Source organism: Cannabis sativa, chromosome 4, assembly GCF_029168945.1.
Source record: "Cannabis sativa cultivar Pink pepper isolate KNU-18-1 chromosome 4, ASM2916894v1, whole genome shotgun sequence".
NCBI lineage: Eukaryota > Viridiplantae > Streptophyta > Magnoliopsida > Rosales > Cannabaceae > Cannabis > Cannabis sativa.
Genome location: NC_083604.1, coordinates 57,135,487 through 57,142,014, shown reverse-complemented (window position 1 = coordinate 57,142,014; position 6,528 = coordinate 57,135,487). Strand labels below are relative to the sequence as shown.

At 33.4% G+C, this 6,528-nt stretch overlaps 1 non-coding gene across 1 annotated transcript; it reads left to right on the top strand.

Annotated features, from left to right (window-relative positions):
* The first annotated feature begins 896 nt into the window (after positions 1–896).
* On the top strand, positions 897–1,002 carry LOC115715418 (small nucleolar RNA R71). Its single transcript, XR_004011289.1, has one exon. It is a non-coding gene; the product is annotated as a small nucleolar RNA R71 (small nucleolar RNA).
* Positions 1,003–6,528: the final 5,526 nt, after the last annotated feature.

Below are 6,528 nucleotides of genomic sequence, written 5' to 3'. Positions count from 1 at the left end.
TGATGTACAGTTTCTTGACTATTTCAAGGAATTTCGAAAACTACTTATCCATCTTATTCTTGTGAAGTCTTTGAGGATAAGAAATTTTGATGTGATGGTCAATGCTGATTGGAGGTGGTTTTTCTTTTTGTGGAAGACCATCAGTAGTCTTCTCCTTCTCTGGTGTAGGTGTTGTCTCTACATGATCTTCCTCCTTTGGCTCATCTTTGTTTGGCCCAGCATAGGTCTTACCACTTCTCAAAATAATTGCATTATAGTTCTCCTTTGGATTGACTTCAGTAGTGCTAGGCAAGTTACCTTGAAACCTGTTAGTGTTTTGAGAAGCCAACTGCCCCACCTCGGTTTCCAAGACCTTAATGGAAGACTTAATCTTCGTCATGAATTGCAGTAACGTGTCTAATTGAGGATTAGACTCTCCACTCGAGGCTTGTTGTTGTTGTGGAAACTGTTGGCTTTGTTGAGATTGATTTTGCTGAGGATGAAACTGCTTCTAGAAGTTCTACTGATGACCATAATTATTCTGATAGTTTTCAATGGCATGGGCTTGCTCCATTGGCAAACTGTTTACATCTATAGGGCATGTGTCAGTAGTATGGGTTCCTCCACACAGCTGGCAGACTTGAGCTTGCTTGGCTTGTGCAGTCACTAGCTTTGTTAATGCCTCCACCTGGGCTGTCAACTTGGTTATGGCATCGACTTCATGCATTCTTGCAACCTTTTTAGTTGGGTCTCTCTCTGTTGACCATTGTTGATTAGTTATGGCCATCTCTTCAAGTAATTCAAAGGCCTCATTAGCACTTTTCCTCATAAAAGCCCCACCAGCTGCGGCATCTATCAGTGTTCACGTGTTGTTCAGTAATCTAGTATAGAAGTTATGCACTTGTAACCACTTTTCAATCCCATGGTTTGGACAGTTTCTCAATAAATCCTTAAATCTCTCCCAAGCTTCATAAGAGATTTGTTGTCATGCTGGGTAAAGTTGTTGATTTCAGCTCTCAGCTTGACAATCTTCGCAGGAGGAAAGTATTTGGAAAGGAATTTCAGGGCCAATTCCTCCCAAGTGTTGATAGAGTTGGATGGCAAAGATACCAACCAACTCTTGGCTCGCTCCCTTAGTGAGAATGAACAGCCTTAGCCTGATGGCGTCATCGCTAACTCCATTCACCTTAAATGTCTGGCAAAGCTCTTCGAAGTTGGCGAGGTGCATGTTTGGGTCTTCAGATGGCAGTCCCCCAAACTGGATTGAAGATTGGACCATTTGCAGTATGGCTGGCTTGATTTCAAAATTGGTGGCGTCAATAGCAGGTGGCCTTATACAAGATCTGGCCCTTGTCAAGTTAGGAAGCAAATAGTCCCTCAGGCTACGGTCATTGTTGTTGCGACCATTAGCCTGGTCTTCTATAGCTCCTCCATTGTTGCCATTATTGGCGTTGTCAGCCATGACTCCTTCTTGTTCAATCTCTAGTGCAGCTCTTTCCAATTTCTTCCTTCTTCTGTTCTTTCTACAAGTCTTTTTTATCTCAAGGTCAATAGGTAATCTGGCAGTTGGACCTTGACTTCTCATAAACTAATGAACCTGAAAAAAATAACATCTTAAGACAAACAGAGTTAGTACTCCAATTGAAAAGAAAACCAAATTAGAACAAAATTTAATTTTTAATAATATTAACTAATAATCCCCGGCAACGGCGCCAAAAACTTGCTGTGATATTTTGCACACGCAAGTGCACGTATCGTTACAAGTAGTAAACTCACCAAGAGTGAGGTCGATTTTACAAGGATTGTAGTTAAGTACATTAAAATTAAACTTCTACTTCTATTTGGTTGAGTAAAAAAAAAATAGAAAATAAAAATAGTGCAAGAATACGCAATTAAATTAAATAGGACATTAACGGTCAATAAGAACTAGGGCTTCGACTTCAATTATTTCTATTGATTATGGCCTAATATAATTATCTCCCTATTATCAATTTCTATGCAATAGCAGGTTTATTAAGGTAATTTATAGTCTTCTTAGATATATAAATCTCAATCACATACAAATTTTCTACTCTCGTGATAAATTTAACATGCAACATGCATTAAACACAAAAACCCTATAAGCTATCTAAACCATACATGTACTCTCGTCCTATATCGAAATTCAGTTCTATTTCACTATAGCATAATCGACACTCACTTCTCAGATCTCGCATCGAAATCATAAAATAATTAATTGATGGCCAGGCAATTAAAAGTAATTAAGCATGAATGAAATAAAATACATAGAAATTAGGGGGAAAATAAATCATATTAAAACCATAAAGCAATGTCAAACAACATCCATCTAAACCCTAATAAATGTTTAGCTACACATGTTCAAGGAAGCAAAATCACACATATTAACTTTAAGAAATAGAAGAAGATAGAGAATAAAATAATGCTTAAAACCCTCTGTAGAATGCCTTCAGTATTGACTTTTGTCTCTGAAATTCGTACTCTTTTTTCCCTCTAAAGTTGCTTGACTGAAATCAACTCCAGTTCACCCTTTATATAGGCTTTCAGGGACTAAAAAGATAGAAAAATACACATGTTAAATGCCTATTCGAATTAGGAAGCCACCAACTCCCACGTAAGAGAAAAATATGATTTTTGTGTTGTTTAGGGGGCGGGCCGCGACATGCTAAAGTTGGGCCACGGCCCGTGTTGGAGTTCGACGGCTACTGCGTCGACTGATAATATTTTGGCTATGAATCTCTCGATATTTCTCGGAATTGGACGATTCAAGATGTTACAGAAAGATAAAAAAGAGATTTAGAACTTTTATGTTTTGACTTTTTCCAAAATCTAATCAGAAGATAGTCGAATTCAGACTTGAAGTTTCAGCTTTATTTTCTTGCACAATTTTCTCTATTTTAAATATCATCTTTTTGTGAGATATTTTTATCTTTTTTTCATCTTATTCCTTTGATATTTTCTAATCTTCTTCTATTTTAAATCTGCAAAAATAAAAGATAACAAGCGTAAAAATGCTCCAAACACGATTAAAACTCAACTAAAAATGTATTAAGCTTAATCTAAAACTAATACTAAAAGTAACCTAACAGTAAGCTTTATTAACTTATTCTCTCCCATAACTGATGTTCTTGGAACAATAGTAGACGATGCTCGAGAATCTGAACAAAAGTTTGAACCAAGTAATTTGATGGGTTTGATGTCGACATTTGATTTTATATTTAGTCTATATTTTATGAAAGCATTGTTGGGCATAACAAATGAATTGTCAAAAGCACTACAGAAAAAAGATCAAGATATTGCAAATATCATGAAATTAGTGGAAATGTGCAAGAAATGATTGCAAGCAATGAGAGACAATGGTTGGGATTCCTTTCTTATTCAAGTCTCAACATTTTGTGCTAAATATAATGTGTATGTTCCTACTATGGATGATATATATGTTTGAACCAAGTAATTTGATGGGTTTGATGTCGACATTTGATTTTATATTTAGTCTATATTTTATGAAAGCATTGTTGGGCATAACAAATGAATTGTCAAAAGCACTACAGAAAAAAGATCAAGATATTGCAAATATCATGAAATTAGTGGAAATGTGCAAGAAATGATTGCAAGCAATGAGAGACAATGGTTGGGATTCCTTTCTTATTCAAGTCTCAACATTTTGTGCTAAATATAATGTGTATGTTCCTACTATGGATGATATATATGTTGTACAAGGTCGATCACGACGTAATGCTCAAGAAATGAAAATTTTACATCACTTTCGTGTTAGAATTCTTTTATGCTGTTATATATATGCAACTTCAAGAGCTAAATGAACGTTTCAACGAGGTAAACACTGGACTACTTCTCTCTTTAGCTTCCTTGTGCCCTAGTGATTCATTTGAAGCTTTTGATAAAAAAAAAAAGGTTGATCCAATTTGCTGAGTATTATCCTAGAGATTTTTCTACTTTTGAGCTTAGCATGCTCGATAATCAGCTTGAAACTTACATTCTTGATGTAAGTTCCACTGAGAATTTCTTGGGTTTGAAAAGTATTTGTGATCTCCCTGAAAAAATAGTTGAGACAAAGAAGCATATTGTTTATCCTCTAGTGTATCGACTAATTACATTAGCATTGATTCTACCTGTTGTTACTGCTACAGTGGAGAGAGTATTTTCTTCTATGAATATTTTGAAAAGTAGATTGCGCAATTAGGGGTGTTCATAAAATAGCCGATCCAATCCAATCAGCACGATCCAATCCAATCCAATTCGCAAAGTGCAGATATCCGCACTTGTGCGGATTGGATTGGATTGGAAAATTCAAAATCCGCACTTGTGCGGATTGGATGTTGATTGACATGTAAAAGTAACCGATCCAATCCAATCCACACATATTTATAACAAAATTAAAAAATTATATATACAAATAACATTTTAATGTAAAGAAAATAGTAATTTAAAAGTCTAATACATATAATACAATTATATTGCAAAACTTAATAGATAAAATATATATTCTATTCTTATATATTTTTTTCTACATACAATTTAAAATAAAATTAAATATTTTTTATATATATACAATTTTTTTTCTTCTTTTGAATTTGTTATTTGTTATTTTATTTATTTAATGTGTTGTTGGAGACATAACATAACTATAATTTGTTTTATTTTGTTGTTAGTTACTAAAAAAAAAAAAAATTCATAAATATTAAATAATTTAATATTAAAAAGTAACCGATCCAATCCGCACTTTTGCGGATTGGATTTGAGCTATTGTACGGATTGGATTGGATCCAAAAAATGAAATCTGCACTTAGTGCGGATTGGATGTTGTTTAACCAAAAAAGTGCGGATTGGATCGGATGAACACCCCTATGTGCAATCGAATGGGAGATCAATTTATGAATGATTGATTACTTGTTTACATTGAGAAAGACATCTTCAATAGTCTTGACAATGAAGTCATCATCCAGCGATTTCAAAACATGAAAAGTCGTCGAGGCAGATTGTAATTTTCATTTTATTTTTTTATGACAATGTTTTATTTTATTTTGTTGAAGATGAAAATTTGAAAAGATACTTTTATCAGTTATTTTTATTAGTTTTGACTTAATATTTATTCAAGCCCTCACTAAGCCAAATTTCTGGCTTCGTCACTGTGGTGTGGTATGGATTTTATGTGCGATTTTACAAAGGTTTGATGCAGATGATGATGGAGGGTGAGGCGAGGGAATCGTAAGAGAAATTTAGGTTTGTGTATTTTTTTTATGCAGATGGGGAGATATACTTCTTTTGTTTTTTTCTTTTTTCGGGTTTGGGTACTTTTTTTAAGCAGGTGGGGTGTGTCTTTGTGAAGAAGAAGGGTGATGACCGTAGTTCATCCACGCTTGAATCAAGGTTTCAAGGCTAAGGGCATTGTAAAGGGGCTTTGTAGGTGGCATTAAAGATTTTGGTGGTAGCGATTGGTTGTGGCGGCGATTGACTGAGGACGTGGCTAGGGTTAGAATGTATCCTAAAGATGAAGAAAATGAAAAAGAAAAAAAAATAATAACAATTTTAAAGATTCTTAGTAGCTTATTTGGGTTTTTGAAATTGTGACATGTACTAATAATATTCAACATGTGACGATTTTAAATTAGTAAACATAGCAGCTAAAAAAAACATAATCTTGAGGACCATTACTACTAATTTTTGAGGTTCGGAACTTATTTGCATCAAAGTCAATTTTTGAGGACTTATACTTCAATTTTCCCTAAATAAAAATACAAATTTGAATAAGAATAGGAATAAAATTAAATTTAGGACACATAAAAAATAATAATTTTTTTTGAATAAAATACATAAATAGAAATAAAAATTGGAATAAAAATAAAATAAAATTTAAAATACATAAAGAAAATAATAATAACAATAATAACTTTTTTTCCTCATTTTACACTGGAATGCCTACACTTTTCATTTGAAAATAAAATAATCATTACACAAAAATAATAATAAAAAAAAAAAAACAATTCCATTAGAATGATATTACAATACTTTAAAATGCAACAAATAAAAAAAAAAAGAAAAATTAATTATTTTCTATTCTATCCCATTTGCTTCATCAAATGAAAGGCCACCTAACTGAAATGAAGACTTTCTCGGTAGTTAAAAGGTCTTTGGGAGTAAATAGATGTGAATAGGTGGAGTTTCCCTAACCTCTAGCAACTAACATCACGATCTCAGCTCTCAATACCTTCTAATCTATTATCATCCAATTTAATTATAAGGATTTAGTAAGGTTTGCTTAATGCAATGTCTCATTCTAGGCTGCTCCTGCTCCCATTGCAATTTCAACATATGTTTAATATGTTATAAGCAACACCAAAGATCTTTTCCATTCCACAACAATATTTTGGTAACATTATTATAACCATCTGACGTTCGCTGCATCCAGCAGAAGCAACCGAAACAAAAGGCATAGTTCTATTATAAGAAACACCACAAAAATACTCTACACAGCATGTTATGAAGAGAAAGAAAAGTCAATTAAAGGTATGG